This window comes from Elaeis guineensis, chromosome 11, assembly GCF_000442705.2.
Source record: "Elaeis guineensis isolate ETL-2024a chromosome 11, EG11, whole genome shotgun sequence".
In the NCBI taxonomy this organism is placed as follows: Eukaryota; Viridiplantae; Streptophyta; class Magnoliopsida; order Arecales; family Arecaceae; genus Elaeis; species Elaeis guineensis.
Window position 1 is genome coordinate 99,718,603 of NC_026003.2, and position 23,872 is coordinate 99,742,474.

Here is a 23,872-nt window from a genome sequence, read left to right on the forward strand (position 1 = left end):
GGATAGATTTTCATTTATAGCTCCCCATAGATCAGGTCAGTTTGTCATAAATCCTATTATGGATTTGGTTGATGGAGATGCATTGTCATGGGGTCTATTAGCCATGAGGTAAGTAAAGAAAATTGAATAGTCATTTTCTCTAATCAAGTTTGAATCATATGTAACTCATCCTTTTGTATACGCAGGCAAAGAGATGCTTTCTTGATGACATAAGTTGCCACTTATGTTCTGATGACATATTGATACTATTTTGATTGTCTGAAAGTTAAGCAGGTATAATTATAATTGATTTATTTATATTATAATTATGTTTGTAATAAATTTATTTTAAATACTTACATTTCATCACATTCATTAAAAGGTGATATGGCAGTCGTATACTCTTGAAATTCTTACAGAGCTACCAAATTATTGCTTTAATGGACAAAATATATGGCGAAGTTAGATGCCACTTTTATATTTTCGTATCGTACAATGGCACCATGCCAATAGAGTCATGCACTGATTTAGGATCCGACAATCTATTCCACTCGATTGTGATATGATTTCTAGGCTGCATCAGATTGATCTTAGAGGATGAGTGGATCATGACTGGAGCACCACTCATCAACATTTTATTGAGCTATGAGAGAGTTGAGGAGATCAAATTATGGATAGTGTACCGACTAATGGTACCATGGACTTTTATTACCCTCACATGCAGTGCTATCATCACATCACGTGTCGATTTATTTATCATACTGGGGCAATGTTTGACTATGTGGTAAGAGTTTAATTTTATTTTCTTATTTTTTTTTATATTTATTATTATTTTTTGCACTACTCATTACATACTGATCTGAGTCAGAGTGATAGAGTGATAGTCTGGCGAGGATTCATGATCTTGCTCCTCCAGACTATATCCACATCCAGATATATCATCTAGAAGACATACACTTCAGTCCTCCATTCTGTCAATGAGCATAATCGTATCTTCATGGATTGGTTGCGACACATCAAACAATACTCCTTCACCTTTTCCATATCTATCATCATCGAGAGCATCTTCTCTTATGTTGTACAGATGAGGTAGCCGATGACATATCGTCTCTCCATTCTCGATTCCAGAGTTTCTTAGATTTACTCCATATATGTCATCAGCTGCATACATGTATGACAACATGAATCAGTTCCAGTCTGTTAAGGAGATTATTGTATATTTTGAGTATGCGGCGGATGATACGAGTCATCAACGAGTTTCATATCATACAAGAAGCCATATAGGTGACGGAGTTATATAGGAGGCTGTCACGCAGATAGAGTAACATATCGAGGAGCATGAGGGGTCGAATGAAGCTAAACCTATAGATCATTGGAAGCAATCTATATGAAAGAAGAGACAGCTGTCATGTGGGACATGATTTTTTTTTATTTTATTATAATTGTGTATCACATGCACTTGAAACTTTCTTTCAATAAAGTTGTACATTATTGTCTAAATTCATGATGTGTTGGTCATTATTCTATTGCTTCTAAAACTGGTAGAATGTTTATGTGATAAATCTAAGATCAATCTAATTTCTCATGCAATGTGTAGCATTCTTCAGTGAAATAAATGAGGCATCAATTAAGATGGTAAAAGCCAATACAAATTGCCTATGTTTAATATCAAAAAAACAATGATCTATTTGAACTAAGATTGCCCAAGACCAATACAAATTGATATCTAGGCCAAAGTCGGCGACCATGCGCCCAATCCAATTTAGCAACTTGGCTTAGTTCCACAAATCATATAGGCCAGCATGATGTATCAACTCAAAAAACCTAGCAGCAATGAATACATGATGGGTTTTCTCTTGCTTGTTCCTGCAAACTCGTGGAATACATGAGCAGTGCTTGTTCCTGATTAGCTACATTGTATGCTTGAAGGGTTGAGAAGAAATTAAACTCACTGCTACTAAAATTTAGAAGATGGTAATACATTCCCAAACTTGGTTGCTTCTTGGAAAACCAACCAAAAAATAAAAAATAAAAAATAAATCCCAATCAACAAGAATTGTGCCACGATCGATTTGATTGGAATGGGACAATAGCGACCGACCGACTGAATCGATTAGGTTCGACCGCTGGTCTCGATTTACGATAGTCAACCATCTCAGGATCCGATCGATCGAATTATTTTATAATGACAATCAATTGATCGGATCAATTGGGCTCGATTGTCTATCTATATTTCAGGCGGTCGAGTGCCTCAGGAGTCTAGTCCATCAACCATTTTGGAACAACAGTTGACCATTTTGGAACAACGGTCGTTCAGTCGGATCGATTGGGCTTAATCGTCGGTCTCAGTATAATGCGGTCAACCTATGAGCTGATCAACCACAATTCTATGGCAGTGGATCAGATTTTTTATTTTTTAAATTTTTTAATCTATTTTTGTAATTTTGGATGTTGGGTTTCCAAGTTTTAGGAGCACAACTGGAAATGTGGAGTGAACATATGCTAAGGTCTGTGAGTTGAAAAGGATTTGGAGTTATCTGTTGATATAGTGGATAAAAATAAGTTCACATCACATGGTTGGGATGGTAGAGATCTTGAATTAGGTAGCTCAAGTAAGACATTATCTGGTGCTTTGGATGATACAGAAAATAAATAGCCAGAGATGTTCTCTATTTTTGAGGAATAGGTATAAAAAAATGAGATGGCAAGTAGTTCAAGTGCTAGCACTTATTTGGATGGAGGCAACCAAATATTGTAGGAGCAACAGTCTGATAATGAAAATTAATACCTGACATGGAAATGGTATTACTTAAGTTAAAGGAGCTATTTGCTAAGTGCTGGCGCATAAATTCATGAATGCAATTAAGATAGTGTGATCCCATATGGCTATTCCTATACAAGTGCACAAGAATAATGTACATGTGGAATGTCATAAAAATAATATATAGGTGTACGAGAACAATGGTGTTAATTGAAACACGATAGTTTATAAAAAATTTTAAGTTCAAGATAAATCTAGTCAAAATACATGATTTCATTTGACAACTAGCTGAGCACCAAAAAAAAAAAAAAATGCTTACAATAGATCAAATTATTGTACTCTAAAATAAATAAAAAAATAATACATCATCGGGTGGAGCTTCATATACTGCAACTAGAAGTGGGAGCCTAATCGTTTGTTGCAAGGTCTTGTGGTAACGAAGAAAATTAATGATAAAATTATCGTACGAACTCATCATATCGTGCAAATCTCTCATCTAGTTATCTTGTCATGGATGCCTCCAGACTATCAGCCCATATATCAATTCGTGCTGTGTGCATCTATTAGAGCAGAAGATTGTTGATCAAACTATGTAGGTTATATAGGTTGAGTAGGATATCTAGACTGGTCTCTATCGATAGGCTGACTTGCTCCTTCACTATCACTGTCTTCTTCATATACCTCAGCTATATGCCTCTATACTCCATCAGTAGATATATGTCCCATACGTCTCAGAGATGAGCGGTTGTAGGTGTCAGTGGATCTGAGCTTAATAACTTTATCAGTGATGGAGATATCAAAGTCCTCGAAGATAACAATCACAATAGCTTCATAAGGTAAATAGGGTTTTGGTTGAAAACATTCATTCATATAATATATCATTAAATATGGCAAATTAATGCTATCATCCGAAAGAATCATTTTGAGAAGATAAATATCTAGGTGTAATACTTTATCTTTGTGATCTCTTCTAGATAAAAAATTAAATGTAAAAAATATAATGAATGACTCTATTTCAAGTGGTAATAAATGTGCATTAGATTTAGCGATTCGACCTAAACTATCATCCTCAGAAATAGTTCTAATATAGGCATGATAATATAAACCTGAAAGACTATAATAAGTACTATTGAAATATTTATCATCATTTCATTGAATGCCCAAAATCTGATAAAAAAAACTATAGTCAAACTCAATAATCTTTCAGATAAAATAAAACAGTTTGAACTATCAAAATTAAAGTTACTATAAAAATATTTAATTAGAGTAAGATAGATCGACTTGTTCATTGAAATAATAGATAATCAATCCATCATTTTAAATAAATATTTAATTTAAAAATCACCAAACGAGTTAAATCTATTATCCTTTCTCATATAATTTTTTTTCGAAAAAAAATAGATCTAAATTTTTTTTACTGCACTTATTATTTAAAAATAAATTTGAAATATTTTTTTTCTAATTGATCTCTCCTTACTTTCGACATATTTTTTTTTTTTTAAAGCCATTGTGTTTATTTTAGGGGGGGTGAGGGTTTGCCGTTGGGATAAATTAGAATAGGAGAGATTTTCTGGGAGATTCATCGGATCAGTGGCAGAGCAAAAGATTGAGTGGGATAAAAGTAAGATTAGAAATTATGGATTAGAGTCACGATTTTTATGAAATCATGAATTCAACATGTAATTTTACTAAAAATTATAATTTTAATTTAATTTTTTATCAAAAAAAAAATCGTAGGTTCGATTTTTTTTCTATCTGATTATGCGTAGCATCCCACGCAACTCCAACAATCTTAAATCTATAAATAATTTTGATTTTATAATATTTTTAAAATATTTTTTTTAAAAGAATAATATTTAAAATCCAAAAAAAAGAAAAACTGTGCCGAAGATTTTGGGCACGTACACCGTCTTTTTTCTCCGCAAGAACAATTTCGGTTCGGCGCAGGAGCCTGGGTTTTGCGAACCTTGCTCACGAGTCAGACACCCGAGCGGCTCGGGCCGCAACCCTAGTTCAAGCCCGACTCTCTCCGGCCATCACCAGCCAAAGAGAAATCGAGAGAAGCCAGCCCTACCGCCCCGCGCCTCGCGGTCGACTCCTCTCCAGAAGAAGCTGACGCTAGTCGCAACTTGTGGAACCCCTAAAACCCTATCCGAGATCGGGTACGCCTCCTCGGTCTCCATCTCTTTCATTCTTCGGATCATGATTCATTCTCTTGTTCGTTCTTGTTCCAGTCGGAATTTGGGTTACCGTTCTCCCTTTGTTTTTAAGCATTTGTAGAAGTTATGGTCCGCTTTACTGATGATTTATAAAAGGTTTCGATTGAAACCCTAGGTTTTTTTAGTTGGGATTGCGTGATAAAGCTCTTATCTTGGTCTGTGAAGAGCTGATTCTCTGATTTCTTCCCTGCGTGATAAATGTCTCGGCCATTGTATCTTTCATTTTAATTCTGGAAGTTACTTTGAAAAATGGTAGAAGTCCAACAAAAAGCGCTTATTTTTTCTTATTTTATCTGGGTTTCTTGAGAAAAATTGGCTCTTTCTTCGTTATGGGCTTGCTTCATTTCAGCTAATGGGTGTCGGTGCGATTTGGGGGCAGTTCAAGTCACAGGGTTTCGAGACCCTCTTCTATGAGCAGGTTTGTTCTGGGATTGTTGCACCGATCTCTTCTTGGAAGAACACGGTCTTACTCTTCCTCGTCTTCTTCTCTGCTTTTCTTGGATGACCAGCTGTTTGATTCGAAGCCCCCTGTTGAAATTGATACCGCCACTATGACTATTGTAAAGGGTCACAGTTCTTATCGTGGTAAACACCCAACTCTTTTCCCCTTTATTGCCGTAGTAGTGCATACTTTGAATTGGAGCATTGTGAGGGAAGTCAGATTCTTTGAGGCAGTGAACAAGTATGGCTACTCTCATTCTTTAGAATCATTTGCAATATTGATTGGAATATTTGCTTCCGCCAGGATGCATCGGGAGGTCAGGTGTTTGCTTAAAAGTGTTTTGGAGTGCAAATGAATGGTGACTCCAGCTTGTTTGGATTGCTCTCTTCATTGGCGGGCCTCTCAAATGGTGCACTGAGCTTGTTGCAAACTACGGAGCTGTCATCCAGGTTCTTGCAGAGTCGTCGATGCTGGAAGATGCACTGGAAGTCTATATGGAGGCAAAAAGAATTGGATTCAAAGTTGGTGTTCCATTGTGTAATCTCTTGCTCAAGTGCTTTGTTGAAACGAGTGAGGTGGACTGTGCTAAACGGTTGTTTGATGATATGAGGTTCTCTGGCCCACCGCCTAATGTCTACAGCTATACTATTATGATGGATTTGTGCACTAAACGAGAAATGTTAGACATAGACGAAGCTAATGGAATTCTCAAGGAAATGGCACAGAATGGTGTAACCCCAAATGCAGTGACCTATGGCACTTACATTAGGGGACTTTGTGGAGCAGGGAATATGGAGTCTGCATGGGAGTTTCTTCAGGACTTGCAAGATAGGGGCCTGCCACACAACAACTACTGTTACAATGCTGTCATTCTTGGTTTCTGCCGGGCAGGTGAGCTGCATAAAGCTTTGAAGGTTCTTGATGAAATGAAGGTATGCGGCTTGACACCAAACATGCATAGCTACAGTATTCTGATTGATGGGTATTGCAAGAAAGGGGAAATTTTGAAAGGCTATGATTTGCTTGTTGAGATGATGAACAATGGAATGATGCCAACAATAGTAAGCTATAGCTCGCTTTTTCATGGCTTGTGTGTCAAAGGAGAGATGGGAAGTGCACTAAGTTTGTTTCGTGAGCTCAGAGATCAAGGTTGCAGCCTTGATTTGGTTGCTTATAGCATTCTCATTGATGGGTACTGTCTGCATGGGGATTTGGATGGTGCTTATGGTCTCTGGCAAGAGATGGTTCAAGACAATTTTATTCCAGATGTTTTTTGTTATACAAGTATAATTTATGGATATTGTAAAAAAGGGTGCTTAAAACAAGCCCTAGATTATTTCAAACTTATGCTTCATAATGGTGTCATGCCTAGTGTTGTTACCTGCACTGTGATTGTTGATGTTTTTGCAAGGAAAGCCTCATAGTAGAAGCTTTTAGATTCTTAAATGAAATGCATGATTGGGGTGTTGTTCCTAATATGTTTATGTATAAGGTCATCATCAATGCATTATGCAAGGAGAGCATGTCAGACAGGGCATGGGAAGTTTTTGGAGCAATGACAAAGAGGGGGCTAGTTCCTGATGTAGTTGTTTATACCATCCTTATTGATGGTATGGTCAAAATGTTGAATCTGGAAGAAGCTTACAGGTTGTTTAGGAGCATGTCAAATGAGGGTATCATGCCCAACATCTTCACATATACAAGCCTTATCAATGGGTTTTGCAAGAGTGGCAGGATGCCTGAAGCTTTGAGTTTCTTTGAGGAAATGATTGGGAAGGGGTTCACACCTGACAGGGTTGTTTATACATCAATGATTAATGGGTATTGTAGGTGCAAAGATATGAAAAAGGCTGTGGAATTGTTCAACATGATGGTGCAAAATGGTTTATTGCCAGATGTTTTTACCTACACCTGTCTAATTGATGGATATGGTAAATTGCATCAGATGGGCATGCTGTCTCACTGATGGATGAGATGATGAAAATGGGTCTTACTCCTAATGAAGTAACTTATAATGCTCTCATCACTGGATATCGCAAAATGGGTGATTGGGACAAAGCTTATGAGATATATAAGATAATGATGAAGCAGGGCATTTCATCTGATGCTTTAACTTATTCATCACTAGGGATTAAATGTGATGGAGGTTGAGCAATGAGAAGAATTGTGACTCTAAGCAAGTGGTGTTTATAATCACGTTAATCATGCCTCTCAAACTGAGCCATCCTTCAGTAAGTAAGATGACTTTGTCACATTGTCATATGGTTGATATTACTTCAGGATTTTGCATATAACCATGTTAAAATTATGTGTTAATTTGTTCATTGAAAAATATTTAAAAAAAAAAACCAAGGGAAGCATTTTTTTGTACTTGTTTTTTGTGTTACTTTGTCATCATCTTTCTATCTTTGTTATATGCAAGTTGTTGTGTAATTGAAAAATGGTCTTATCTCCTTTTTCTAATTATTAAATCACTAGAAATATAATTTTTCTACTATAGAATAAGAGGTTTGGGAAACTGCTGGTGAAGTTAAATAACATATATATCCAAAAATAGCAGGGCCTGCTGGTCATCATTGATCTCACTGTGGTACCTGCTGGTCCTGATGTAGGAGCATAAACTTTTGTAAGGCATGGTTATGCCATCAAGGTCAGGATGGTTGGATTGACCTCTAAACCAGATCGTTCGGACTGCATTATGAGGTACACATCATTTGTCATCTATGCATTTGAGGACAGGTTTTTCCATCCTCCTATATTATGATAGTAATTTATATATTTATGTATTTTTTTGAAATTATCTTGCCACTGCAACCATCATTTTACTTGGTCACTGATATTGTACCAGATGGATAGGTGTGAATATCACAGTAATTGAGTCTGTCCTGGAGGAAGTCACATGGTTTTAGGTTCATGGCCCATGAGTCAGGTAATTGCTGGCAGTTTGTTGGTATTTGTTCATTAGTTTGTTTTAAAACAATCTATGTTTAATTAACTTTTCTCTTTCATGGTTATGTGATTGCAGATGGTACAAACATCGTATATATATAAAGAGAGTGATCTGGTGTATAGGATTTTTGCTGAAGTTTTCAAAGTTCTACATGCTTTTCTCTACATACTAGCTTGTAAACCGTACAATGTGCAAATAAAGTTTTTTTCGTTTTTCAACTATTATTGCAATGCAATATAGAAATATAATAAATTATGTCTTTGTACTGGTTGCTCTTATGTCATTTCTTTGGCATGTGTCTTATCACCTTCATTTATTGATACATGATCAGGTTCTGTTCTGTGAATAAATCTAAAAGTTAAAAGTTTCTATATGTTTAAAATGATCTTGGCACCAAGGTACCATATATCGATTCCCAAACAAAGCTCATTTATTTGTTTGGACTAAATCAGCTGACAGAAAAGTTTGGAAGATAACTGACTACAAGATAACTTGAACGTAATGCTTTTATCGATAGATTTAAGAGTATCTATGAGTGTCATACAATGTTTCCTATACGAGGATTGCTGTTTTTCTCCGCCAAGGACATCCACTGGTATAATTTCTTTCAGAATTTCATGATGCCTAAAATGATTTAACATATAAAATCAGAAACTATGCTGTTATTCAAACACTTCAATATGGGTGTCACTATTTGATCCATGTCTGATTTTGTGGAACTTTGAACATGAAGGTAAGGGGTTATTTTATTCTCAAAATAAACCGAACTCACATGAAATAGAAATAGAGTGAGTTGCCAGTGCCCAAGCTCGAGGACCTAGTTTTTCCAAGCCATGACCATTGTAGTTGAAGGTTTAAGTCAGTCAAGAATCAATATGGGATGATACAAATGCAGTACCACTTACATAAGACTTGAGTGTGGTGAAAATAGAAAAAAATCTGAGTTGTGCATTTGCAAAATGGGGACTTGTTCCACAGTACCAACTCTGCATTCCTAACTCTTCATATGGAAGCATGTCACTCATAGTAATATTCCTCGTTCTCAAAAATAATATCAGTTGATTAATTATTTTGGTTGTTTCTACCACCAAGCATCGGCCATGTAATGGGTATCTTTAATAAAAACCTATTTTTTAGTTTAAATCTAGCAATTATGCTTGCAACTTCTTCACTCCAAATCTCAAAATTTGTTGATTGATTAGTGAATTGGTAGAACATAACTTTAAAATAGTGTTTTTTGTATTTACTGCATAAGTGGCTACGCTGGAGATTTTTTGTATATGTTGAGAGTAAAGCAAGCAGCATCTCCGCAGGTTTGTCACAGTTATCTGGAGATGCTGCTATGATTGTCTTAAAGCATTACTTCAAGGGTTTGCAAGTCATTTTTGGCTGGGATGAAAGTTGACCATACTTGAAGAGCGGTTCAATTAGGTGGTGACGAAAGTGGATGTCATGAAAATAACCTACAAAGTTTGAACTAGAATACTGGATTGTCTGCGTTGCTGCTAATAGTGGGAAAGTTATGAGAACGTGCTTGCATTTCCTCTGTTTTTTGACCTCATGAGGACATGATATTGGAATATGGATTTTTCGAGGTGATTGATGGACTTCTGGAGACAACTTGTCTAAGACTCTGTTGCTTAGCATCTAATGCTCCACAGTTTATGAAGTTAATCCTGCTGAGGTTGGCAGCTTGTGTAGCTTCCCCAAAATTATCTTGTAATCAAAATGTCTACTTTGTGGGTTATTTCTTGAAGAGATTATAATCATATGGAACCAACTCATGTTCCCAATTGCATTTCCTTGACGGGTGCCTTCGTCGGTTATTCTTGCTCTTCTGGAATCACTAATCACAGGGGTCTGGCTTACGACATTGCTGTGCTGGAGAAACCACAAGCAAGGGACTTCACCATATTGTTTGGGAGACAATTGGCCTACATAAGGAGTCTAATGGTTTGGGCATCAAATCTCTTATCTCTCACTCTCATAAGACAGCCTGCCTTCTATAAATTGGCAGCCGATCTGAGTCTTCATCCAGAAACCTTATGGATTAGAGTAATAGCCGCTAAATATCGGATCTTGGGGTAGATCATTTATAAAGAAACCCCTTAGAAGCTCTACGTTTGTGCTAAACTTTGTGGCTTTGGGCCCAAGATATAGTATAATTTCTATTGGGAATGGGACTTCTATTAATGATCTCCCATGCTTGGTTCTCCGTGGTTCCTTTGTGTCCTGGCCTACCTATCTGAATATGGACTGCGCTAATGAGAATATGAAAGTCTCTAATCTTGTAATGCCTAATAAAATTTGAAATGTAAGGGGTGTTTGGTTGGAAGAAATGGGATTCGAAATCGGAATAGGAATGGATGACTCTCATTCCAATCGTTTGATAGGGAGAAATTTCATTCGATTTCATTCCAGAGAGGAATGGGAATGGTCTAATCCCCTAAAACTCATTTATGGATTTCTCTATGGATTCAAAGCCATTTTAGAGTTTAAAATTAAATTTCCTAAAATACCCTTATTTTTTGTTTTTCCCATTCGAATAATCTTGATGACCCCAATAACCCCAATGGTCATGGACTCCTCGATAACCCAATAGAAAAAAAAATGATAGAGAAACCCTAGCCTTTGGTGGATCTCCTAGCTCCCCTCTCGTTGCTGTCGCGTTTGATCCTCCACCTTTTGCCGACGGTTAACGGTGCCAACCTCTCCTCTCCTCGTCTCTCATCATCTGTCGATCTGGTCTCCGATTTCTCATCATTGCCGTCACGCTTTTGTTTCTTTGAGGTTTAATCTCTTCTTTCCTTCTATTCCTTTCTCATCCTATGTCTAGTCCCACTCCTTGACCAGAATCCTAATCCTAATTTATATCTTTATTGGCGTTGCCCTCTCACCACTTTGTAAATTACATAGTATTTTCGTTCTTAACTACAACTTGATCAAATTGTAATTTTGTGAATTACATAGTGGAAAAGCTTCTGTTACTAGGTTTTCTGAAGGTAGGATGTGCAGAATGATATATCTCCAGGTTATGTATGGATTTTGTTTCTTATATTATATTTGTTTATATAAATTAAAGCTTCAATATCTAGAACATATTTTTTTTTGCTTATGTTTGTTATTTGATGTTATAATGGATTTACATTTTTCAGTCAGTAATTTTATTTATGTTATAATGGAGAATGAACAACAGAAGGGCTGTTTTTACAACCAAACAATGTTGCAGGTTTTTGATCGTCTGAACCCTAAAGTGATAGCCGCATCCTCAAACCTGCACTTCTATTATTCCTGTAAAAATAGTCCTTACTTAATCAAACAACTGAGAGCTACAACAAGCAGTTTCTTTTTCCCTATTTGCGTCTGATGCTATCCAACCCACCTTGAGATGCAAGTTGAAAAGTTCTAAGATAACAATTTGTTCCTACGCAGCATATGTATCCCAAGATGACTGAAATGCATTTTTTATCTACTTTAAAAATTATTTTTAAAAAATCAAGATAATAAAGTTATAGCATATGCATGGTCTAGCTTTTCCACTCATCTTTTTCCTCGTTTCCTTCACAAATGTAGTTTTCCTTTGAGGAAATAGAAGTGTTGTCAAAAAATGTAGTTCTATTTGCCAATTCTTATAAAGCCCCTACAATCAGTTAATGAGGTGAATCTCTCTGACAAGCCCTTTTTAATTGAAGTGTTATGATATTTCATACTTCAAGGTTTGCTTGATTTAATTACTGACCTAAGGAAGCAAATAGCATATCTAAAATTTGAAGACTTCAGCAACCATAACAGCATAAATTACTGGGTTTTTACGACAATATAGTTTAGGGTGCCATTTTACTTGAGAATTAACACAGTAATGGATAGATGATGACAGAAAAATAACTGAAAATTGATTATTAGAAAATCACCACATCCCTTTTACAAGCTCAGGTGATGCTACCCAATTCCTTCCTCTGATTTTTGCATATAAGATGGAGCAGTTCCCCTGTATATAATACAAATCAACCATGATCACCATTACTGTGTACAAAGATATATACCCATCCCTTCTGCCACTCTTGTTTATCTTACATTACTGCCTCTGCCCAATCCAAGAGTATCCTCTACCACTAATCCCATTGTACCCTGAATGCTAACTCTCAATGCACATGCATGTCATGCAGCTTCATATACATTTCGTAGTTGCTAAACTTTTTCCACTCTATCAATTACATCCAACATTTACATGTTCTGAAGTTTGTCATGCACATGCATTTTCATTTCTTATCTCCAATTCATCGTATATAAACAAAACTTGATGTACAAAATATTACAATGAATGTGTATTTGGTGGAGACTGGTAGATGGAGCTTTAGGACCTGTTTGGGTAATCCAATAGGATTGGGATGGGTTTCTTATTGCATTCACGGATGGGGCAGCCGATTTGTGCATGGCCCATATAAAGCCAACACCCCTCGAGCCTAAATCTTGGGATAAAAAAAATTAAAAAAAATCTGTACAAGTCCCTTTTTTTTCTTCCTATTGGCAGGGCAGCCGGAATATTTTTGTTCATTGCTGTGCCATCATAATTATGTTATTCCTTCTATGTTATGCTGTACTAATTTGGCTTTTTACTTCTTTGTTCTTCTGATGTACACATATTACTTCCACTACTTATATCTATATCTTGTAACCAGGTATTTTTCATTTTATAATAAAGCTTTGGGCTCTTATTTATCAATTTTATTTTATTGGTTATCAATATTTTTGCTAAAAGATAATACTATGGATAACTGTGTACACAAGAAATGGCTCGTCACCTTATGGATTTGAGAAGGAGAAGAATGCGTTACATTAGCATTATGTGTATGATGTTTGCGGTGATGTTTGTGGTATATATGACTTGGTATTTTATGGATTGATCTATCTTAGGAGGCGTCAGTTGATAGCAAAAAAGAAAAAGAGAAAATTGTTAAGAATTAAAAATCTAGATAAGCTTATTAATGAGAATGACAGAATATGTGTGAATCAACTCCGAATGGATAGAAGAACATTTGGTATACTCTGTGAGATGCTTAGAGATATTGGGGGATGACAGATTCTCGAAACATGTCCTTGCAAGAAATTATTGCTATATTTCTTTACACAGTAGCCCACCATCAGAAAAATAGGATAATTGAAAATTATTTTGATAGAAGTGGAGAAACCGTGAGTCGACAGTTTCACTTATGTCTTAAAGCAATATTGAAATTATATAGAGTTTTGTTCAAAACCCCTAAGTCTGTTACAGAAGACTGCACAGATGATGTATGGAGATATTTCAAGGTATATAATAATACACCTTATTCTATTTTCTTATTACTTAGATATTTTTGTAAATTCTTTTGGTGTTTTAGAATTGCCTAGGAGCATTAGATGGTATATTCATTAGAATAATCGTTTCTGCCGAGGACAAGGTATCGAACAAGAAAAAGTGATATTGCAACTAATGTCTTAGGCGTTTGTTCGCCTGACATACAATTTATATATGTGCTACCCAGTTGGGAGGGTTCTGCACATGATGCTCGTATGCTTCGAGATGCTATAAGTAGATCAAATGGTTTAAGAGTGTCTCAAGGTATGTATATATATTGATGAACACAAACATACAAATGAAGCTCATTTTAATTTTCTTGCCTTATAATTATAATATGTAATGCTTTTTCATTTTATATGTCAAGGTTGCTATTACCTGGTTGATTCTGGATACACCAATGGAGAGGGATTTTTTGCTCCATATAGAGGACAACGTTATCATCTTAATGAGTGGAGAAATGGATGACGACCACAGTCTACAGAAGAATATTTTAACAAAAAACATGCTCAAGCTAGGAATGTGATTGAGAGATGTTTTGGATTGCTCAAGGGACGATGGGCAATTCTTAGGAGCCCTTCGTTCTTCCCTGTACAGACCCAATGTCGCATTATTATGGCTTGTTATCTCCTTCACAACTTAATAAGGAGGTATATCTATAGAGACCCTATAGAAGAGGAAGAAGAGGAAGAGAATGAAGAGGAAGAGGAAGAGAAAGGAGAGGAAGAACAGGGAGAGGATGAAGTTGAGTTCATCACCACTCTTGAGACATCTGACCATTGGACCAATTTCAGAAACACTCTAGCTCAACAAATGTTTAACAATTGGAGATCTACATCTTTTAGGAGTTGATTGTGTTTTATGTTTTTTATTTTTGTTCAAGTATTTTAGTTGAATATCAAAACATTGGACCTAGTATGTTATGGACTTATTATGGAATTATTTACTTGTTATGAAACTGTTTGTTACATGGTTCTACTTGTTTGTGTACTTCATATTTGAATTTTAACAATATTATTATTATATATTTATAATATATGTTATTTTTAAGATAATGGCTATACTTGTTATGATCATTAAAATCATAATTTATAATTATTATAGGATGGAATCCAATGAATATAGCCAAGTTAATCGTGGCAGGGGAAAGAACAAGCATCCATGAAAAAATGAAGAGGATGCGGTGTTAGTGGAATGCCTTCAGGAGTTGTCCACTAATCCCATATGGAAAGGGGAGGGTGATTTTAAGAATAGATATATGAACAAGTTGGAGAAAATGATTGAAGAAAAACTACCTGATTGTGGTTTGAAGGCTACTCCATATATTGAGTTCCAGATAAAATATCTAAAGCAAAAGTATAGTACTATTATAGAGATATTATCACAAATGGGATGCACATGGAATGACCAAAAGAAGATGATCTCTTGTGATAAAATATGGTACATGGAGTGGTGCAAGGTATATTTTATAATTATTATTTTTGTAACTCAAATAATATTTTGTTTATTGTTCATCTCTTAATATATATGGTTTTCTATTGACAGGTGCATGAGTCCGCCAAAGGTTTGTGGGAAGTAGCTTTTCTCCATCTAGATGTACTTGAAGAGATCTATAGGAAGGACAGGGCGACAGGAAAGGGTGCTAAAATATTTGTAGAGGCTATTGAAAATATAGAGAGAGAGGAGGTAGCTATTTTGAATGATAAAGATCTAATAGACCTTAGCATGGATGAGAACAATGGAGGCCACTCGATTACACAGCCTCCTTCGATAGAAAGGACATATGGTAGCAGTTCGAGAAAGGCAAAGAAGCAAAAAGTTGTCCAATAAAAGGAGACAAGGATGGCGAAAGAATCCGATCATATGAAGAAGACTTTAGAGGCCATATCTATGAACCTTGAGACATTTATGTCGCACATGGATATGCATTTTTGTACCATAGCTGAAGCAATGGCACGTGAGCAGGAGATGGCTGAGAAGAACGCAGTGAGAGTAGTGGAGGAGCTACTTACATTGGAGGCATTGACTAGTGATGAAGTGATAAAGACGGCTGATATTCTCGCAGCAGAGCCTAGCAAGAGTGCAGTGTTCTTCTCCTTTCCACCATAGTTGAAGAGGTAGTACGTGCTTAGCCTTCTTGACTCGAGCATTGGTGTATCAGGTTTTAGACACTAGTATTTCATATGATGCTATTGTTGGAGTGCTTGATTTTTTGTTATGGAAATGTGAAAATCTTTTGGTTAGATTTTCATGGTCATGATGATGTTGGATCAATAAATTGGATCAAGTTTGCTTTGTTTGGACTCTGAGATTTGATCAAATTTGGAGGTTGCTGGCATATCTATTCTCCTATATTTGGCTATGATATATATCATTTGCAGGATTGTCATGATTTATTTGGATCTCGATAATTTTGATATGACAAATGATGTGCGGTTTAGGTCTTGAAATGGTATAAAATTATGGCATCATCTGCTTTCACATCTTCGGACTCCAAAATGCGTGTTTGGGATCATGGTTTATTAGCTCATGGATGAATTCTATTAATTATTGCTAAATTCATTTATGCTTTGACATTCATGCTTTGCTCTAATGAATTGGTTGTGACAGTGAAATTGATGTTGATTTATTATGATTTTTCAAATATTATTATGAACTTCGGCTACCTTCGGATGGAAGAAGGAAGCGGAAAAAGAATGACTAATACCAAAAGATGCTGGAATTTTCAGTACTTGCTCATATTTCTTCTCATACATATGTGTTATCTATCCTTTTACTATTTTTCTTCTTTGTGCTCCTTCATAATATTGTTTTACCCCCTTATTTGTATTTAATTTGATATTGTTGCTCTGAATTTTTGAGATATTAATAATTATATGTTATCTAGTTACAGCATTCTATGTTTTTTGATTTACCTATGATAAAGAGTCAAAAAGGTATCAATCGAGGTAATGGTTTTGGAGATTGTAGACTGTAACTATAAAGCTTGTGTCTGTATTTACTTCTCATTTTGGGCACTGCTGCAGTGAATAATTACTTTTATTACTACTGCAGTGATATTCTTCAGCCATGCAGTTCTTCATCTTACCATGTTTGTTGTCAAATATTAATACCTACTATGTTGGAACTACAAGTTGCACGATTTTTATTTATTACCCATTGGAGGAGATGGTGGAAATTTGTGTTTATTGGCTTGATAAATCATGGACCTATAGTTTGGTCAGATTCTGCACTTTCAACTTTGCTCATTTTCCTATAGATTGCTAATTCTTTATTACTTCTTTTGGTTTCACACAGCAAGACGGTTACCCCGTGCTTCTTAGAATCCAACAAGAATGGTTCTTACAGATATGTACTCGGTATTAGATAAAAGATAATCAGGAATGGGTTACATACCACAGAGGTAGCACTCCAAGATTCTGCTATCTCTTAATTTAGCACCAAGCAAGATGCAATGGCTTCAAATTGACACCTGTCTGCTAAAGTTTAGGAAAATATAATAGCAGGCAACCTGTAATTTTAGGGGCATCTGTCATCTATTGGAGCCTTGTCACTCCAAAATAAGTACAGTTCATTGGAGGCTGGCATCATGATGGCACTAGCTTGATATCACTTAAACCTTACCCAATATAATCATGGGATTAGATGATATTCCCATACAGTAGATGTTGTTTGTTTGTTGTTAGTGGCCATAATAGGCTACTTTGGGAACAAAAATTGATATAAGAATATTCCTGAAGTCCAAAACTTTTTTTAAAAATAAAAAAGTATGAGTTTAACTTCATTTACCTCCTTTTCCAGCATTTTATTATGATTATGTCTGTGGACGCTTAAAATTGCACCTTGTTGAGTTGGATGTGATTATAGATCTCAGTATTGAAAGAAAAAAAAAAAAAACTACCATTTTCTTGGATAAAAGTAACTGAATCTTGTACTGTTTTCCTATTATTTTGTCCTCAAAAAATTTTGATGATAGCTTTTTGAGTATTTTTTTTCAAAATTTGAATTACCTATGCACTTGTTTCTACTTATTCTATTGAATTATCATAATTTGGTTGAAGAATCTTCATCTTAACTGTTGGACACTAAAAATGTGTACTCGTCTTATTTAGTTCTCCAGCAGTTCTTTTGATTTCTTATTTTCGGCCTCTAGAAGCATATTATGTGTGTGTTTTGCAGCACAACTGTTTTCGGTGCCTGATATGTTAGGGGCTACTTAGAAATTTGTGAATTTTGGTACTCGCTGCTATAAGTTTTTTTCTTTCCTTGTAATGGCATTTTTTCTTTCAGTCTATGTAGATGTTTGTTTTAATTATTTGATAAAAATGAATATGTTTTGTGGGAAGGATGAAAAGCGATAGACATACTAATGAGCATTTATTCTAGCTGGGGTTTTGTTGTTTAAAACTTGTGCAGTATTATGTCATATTGTCAAATAAGAGGACTCTTGAGTCCTGGTCTTTCTTTGCATATTTGCTTTAATGAAAAAATATTGTGGTATAAACTGTAGGAGGAGCTATCTGTTAAAACTTGAAAGCCTTCGAGTATCAAATAGATGGATGGCAGCATCTAAAGATATAGTTTCATATCCTTCATTCTCTGAGCTTGATAAAGAAAGCCATGATGAGGAAGACTTCCAATCTGATTTCTGGAGTGTCCCCAAGAAAAAGGCTTGCTCATCGGGGCAAAGATCCTTAAGACAAGGAGATCCTTATCGGTTAAGGGAAGATGAATGACTTTCTTGATGGATATGATTCGAGTGAAGAGTCTTGCATTTCTCCACTGCCCAAAGCACACCCTGAAGTGAACCTGAAAAATGTCTTGGGTGGGATTGTAACATCCCGGCCCCAATTGGGCCCAGAATCAAGCCCAAAACCCAAAGCCCATAAAAAAAAAAAAGAAGAAACAGAACGGGAAGAAGACTCCCGATGGGAGTCTTCCTCTCCGATGAATCCTGGATGGAAAGGGAGTCCTAGGACCATCGGAGCCCTAGGGATCTCTATAAATAAGTCTCTCCCTCTCTCAAGACCCTCCACCGGTGATCTTCGAGTCTGATTCCTCTTCTTTTCCCCGTAGAAGCCACGGCAACCTCTTCCCATGCTCGTCGAAAAATGGAGCCGACGACGCTGCTGAAGCTTAGGGTAAACCCTTCTTCTCCTTTCTCTCTTCCTTTCTCTCTTTTTCATGGCTTCGTGCACCCTCGTCGGCCTTCGGGATCGTCAGAAAATCCATGAAAAATGGAACCCCTGTTTTGCTCTGTTTCGATCGGACCCTTTCCTCTCTTTTCCGGCCACCGGCGCCACCGTTTGCGACGTCTCACCCCTAGGATAGGATCCTCACCTCTCTACCAGTTGTCCTCGGTAAGCCTTGGCCGCCGGCGACCGACCAATGGCCAAAAATCATGAAGAAAGGGGCGGGTCCTCTGTTTTTCGAAAAAAAAGGGAGAAAGCTCGCTGGCCGAACGTCGCCGCCGGCCGGCCTTGCTCTGTCGCCGTCGCGTGGATGCCGCCCACCTTGTCGGAGCCCGTTCCACCGAGGGGGACCTCATGGTCTTTCCCTGTTTCGGCCCAAGGGAGACCGCGGGAAGAAAAGAAAAGAAGAAGGAAGAAGAAAAAGAAAAAGAAAAAAAGAAAAAGAAAAGGAAAAAGAGAAAAAGGAAAAGAAAAAAAATAGAAAATAAAATAAAAATAGAAAAGAAGAAGAAAAAGAAGAAGAGAGAGAATTTTTCTCTCTCTCCTTTCTCTCTCTTTCCTCTCTCCTCTCTCTACCTTCTCTCTATATTTTCTCTCCAATTTCTCTCTCTAGACCTTTTTCTCTCTTTATGGATTTTATTTCTCTAGTGTCTTTTTCTCTCTTTGATTTCATCATGGATCCTAAGATAAAATCGATATATAAAATATGATGACATGAGATTGCTCTGAAATTCGTGCAGTAGATCTAATCCCAACCCGATCCTATTCGAAATTTGTAATATTTGATTCATATTAAGTCACCCTGATAGGACCTCTGATGATCTCGACCATGATTGCCTCATCTGAAGGATACGCAGATTCTCTCTTCACTTTCTCTCTCTACTTTTTCTCTCTAAAATTTTCTCTCTCTTCATGGATTTTCTGTCTCTAAAAGTCTTATGGATCAATGGAGGATCCTGATACTTAGATAAATCCTAATTTTAGTTAATCCTAAGAGAGGTCCTAGATTTGTGTTATTAGGATCGATTATCGGTAATTTTCTCCACATATAATTTTTATATTTGATCAGGATTATGAAGAGATACGATTGTCTGCATAAGATATCGAGTGGAATATCTTGTTTGTGAAATTCATAAATCGAAGAAGAACATTGATTTCTGTGCTGGATCAGTCATCGGTAAAGGTAAGAATCCCTGTACATGATCACCATTATATATATGCTATTTTACTGTTGGTCTTGCATTATTGATTTTGCATCGTCGGATTTGAGATCGATGAATTTATTATATCTGAGATATTGTTATTTGATTTTGAGCATTAGTATGTTATGTCAATATATATGCATCAGAGATTGATGGCATGATTATATGGATATGACATATCTAAATTGATCATAATGCAAGTCGGAATTGATTTGATGAAATCAACACATAATGATTAAATGAAAAGAAAGAGATATATGGTATGGACTAGCTTTGTCATGTGGAACAGCCGGCCAGGAGCTTATGCTTGGGACAGCCCCCACTGGCTTACAGGTGGATCAGCCGGTTAGGAGCTCATGCCTGGGACAGCCCGCCAGGAGCTTATGCCTGGGACAGCCTCTCACGGGTTTTCGTACGTGGGATAGCCGGCCAGGAGCTCATCCTGGGACAGCCTTGAAAGGCTTTTATGTGAAATTGATTCGGATGATGACTGAGGTATAGACTTGGATAGTCCAGAATCAGAAAGAAAATGTTAAAAATCATATGATTATGAAAAAGAGAAATGAAAGATAAGACATGAAATAATTGTTGAACAAAAGTGTTTTACCTGTTAACATATGATTATGCATCTATTTTAACAAGACAGAAAATTTATGAATATTTGTATTATTCTGGACATTGAACATGAGATTTTATATTTTATGGCTTATCCTTATTTTCAGACTATATTACTATATCAGTGTGATATGGGAATTCTTATTGGGCTGTAAAGCTCACACCTCCTTCATCTTTCTTTTTCTTCTCAGAGTTACAGGATGCTTATGATTGGCTATGGCTTGGATTTACGGATGAGCAGAAGGATAAATAGAGTGTCATAGTATCTTATCAGAGAATTGAAGAAATTTAAATTGTAATTATGCAAGGTTTTACAAATTATTGTTGAAATAAATTATTATGGTTGTTAAGGTTGTAACAATTTAATTTGGCCTTGTATATTCTTTAGGGCTTGCTCTAAAGAGTGTGCGGCCATCACGTATCCGACTCGGGTATTGGGTTCAGGGCGTGACAGAATGGTATCAGAGCTTAGGTTATGATCATTGGAGATTACGATATAAATGATTAGGATGTGATAGAATAATATCAAAGCTTAGGTTTAAGATCACTAGAGATTATGAAGAGATATTAAAACTTTATGTAAGATCAGTAGGATGTGACAGAGTGGCATCTGAGCTTAGAGCTTAGGTTACGTTCATTTAGAGACAATGATACAAGTGATTAGGATATGACAGAACAATACTAGAGTCCAAGTTTAAGGTCACTAGGGATTGTCATATAAATGATATCAAAACTTTGAGATTATAATCGATAGAGTATGATAGATAATATCAGAGTTTAAGGTTATAATCATTAAGGATGTAATAGAATGATATTATAGTTTAGGTTATGATCATTAGAAAATATGATTTAAGTGGTATTTAAGCTTAAGATTATAATTATTTAAAATTATGACTTTAGTGATATTTAAACCTAGGTTATGATCATAAGGAATATGATTGACATAAAAGAAAAGAATCAATATTTGAATTTTGAATCAATAAATACTATGATGAAACTTTATGTATAAGTGATATATGATGTCTATAATAAAATTGATGAGTACATATTGATTTCAATTAGCAAGGTTGACCTAAGTATGAGAAGAGTTGACCTTAGAATGAAGTACAAGGTATTGATAAATTATATTGAGTATACTAGATGATTTTGGAATGTTAAACTTATATGATTGAAGATCATGATACTTTTTCTAATTTCAATGATAATTATCTAAGCATTATAAATTTTGGACTTATCAAAAGAAAATTAATTAGGATATGGTCTAAGAAGAAATTACATCATATGAGAGAGAAATATTTTTGAGCATTGAATCTATAAGAGGTCATATATGAAACTCAATTTAGATGAAAAAAAATATATGTACTTAAATTTTATTATGAGAATACGAGATACACATCTTGGTAAAGTCTTTGATCACTCAAAATATCATATTCTGAATATAATTTCTTGATATTTCAAATTGCATTGAATTTCAAATCAAAAGTTTACTTTTCTAAGTGGATCAAAAGTATTTTGATATTATTATTAAATTAAAGAAAAAAATTTATTTTGTCAGAGTATGATATACAGGTTATAATGAAATCTTTAATAATTCATATTACCATCTTTGGATTAGATTTTTTTTAATTTTTCTTGTGATCGTTGAAGATGGTGAAGTATATTAATTATTCAAGTCAAAGTTTGAATTTTTAAATGGAACTAAGACATCTTGCTAGTGTTAAATTTTGAATGACTTATACAATGGACAAGATTTTGTATGGATTTATTGATTAATATTAAGAGTTATGATGAAGGGAGCTCTATAAGAAATAATCAAGTTGATTCTACTTAAGGATGTTGGCTTGAGTTCTTTTAGTTTGTTAAGTTAGAATTAATTCTTTTAAAAAGAAAGATTGATTTAGAAATCATCTAAAGATTGTAAGGTAAATCTAAGATTAACTCTAATTAATTTTAAATATGTTAGATTCTTGAAGAGTGATGAAACTTATGCAATAATTTCAAATATAGGAAGTGGATCAAGATTTAATTTTTATATGCTATACCCAAAGGTAGTAAAGATAAAAAAACTTAAAATTTTGCCTAAGTCTTATATAAAATTTGAAGGTTGGATCTATCCTGGATTGATCTAACATATAAGGATATTTTTATCTTTGATAGACTTATATAATTTGATAAATTAATATCAGAGTGCGTAGCAAAGCATGGTGGATTAAATTGATTAGAAATATTAATCTTTTAAATCAAAAGATATTAGATGAAATACATTAGTTGCAAATAAGGAAGGATTTTATTGATAATGAAAGGATGCTACAGATTTTGATCTAATCTGATCATAGTCAGATAATTTTTGTCAGTAGGTTGCTTCATTGTAGATAATACCAAAAAATTCTAGATGTCTCAAGTTTATTAAGAACTTGATAGTTCTGATATTAATTCAAACTTAGAATATCCTAACATAGATCTCATATTTTTTTTAAAATTTAATATTATTACTTGGATTGATATAGAAGATTGAGGTTTTCTTAAGATGAGAGTCTATATATAAAATTTGTTGGAAGGACAAGAGAAGAAAAAATCGATGATTGTGAAGAGTACCCGATGTTTGATTTTATTTATTTTTCTATCAAGGGTAGTTGAGATAATTATGAATTTCGAGTGGAATGTGTTAGATAAATAATGGTGGTATATTAATACAAGTCCAAAATGTTACAGTTCTTCAAAAAGTTGAGAAATCAATAAGAGGAGATGAATTTGAAATTTCAAATAATTTTTGTTATAACAAGATCATGAGAAATAAATAATATATATATGACATTATCATAAGCTTGTGAATGACATGAAGAATATATACTTTGAAATAGGTATCTCGAACGACATAACTTAATTTCAAGGACGAAATTATTTGAAGGGGGGACAATGTAACATCCTGGCCCCAATTGGGCTCAGAATCAAGCCCAAAACCCAAAGCCCACAAAAAAAAAAAGAAGAAACAGAACGGGAAGAAGACTCCCGATGGGTGTCTTCTTCTCCGATGAATCCCGGATGGAAAGGGAGTCCTAGGACCACCGGAGCCCTAGGGACTTCTATAAATAAGTCTCTCCCTCTCTCAAGACCCTCCACCGGTGATCTTTGAGTTCGATTCCTCTTCTTTTCCCCGTAGAAGCCGCGGCAACCTCT

General features: G+C 35.3%; 1 pseudogene; it reads left to right on the top strand.

Moving 5' to 3' along the window:
- Positions 1-4,908: 4,908 nt before the first annotated feature.
- LOC105053592 (uncharacterized) lies at positions 4,909-10,144 on the top strand (annotated as a pseudogene).
- Positions 10,145-23,872: the final 13,728 nt, after the last annotated feature.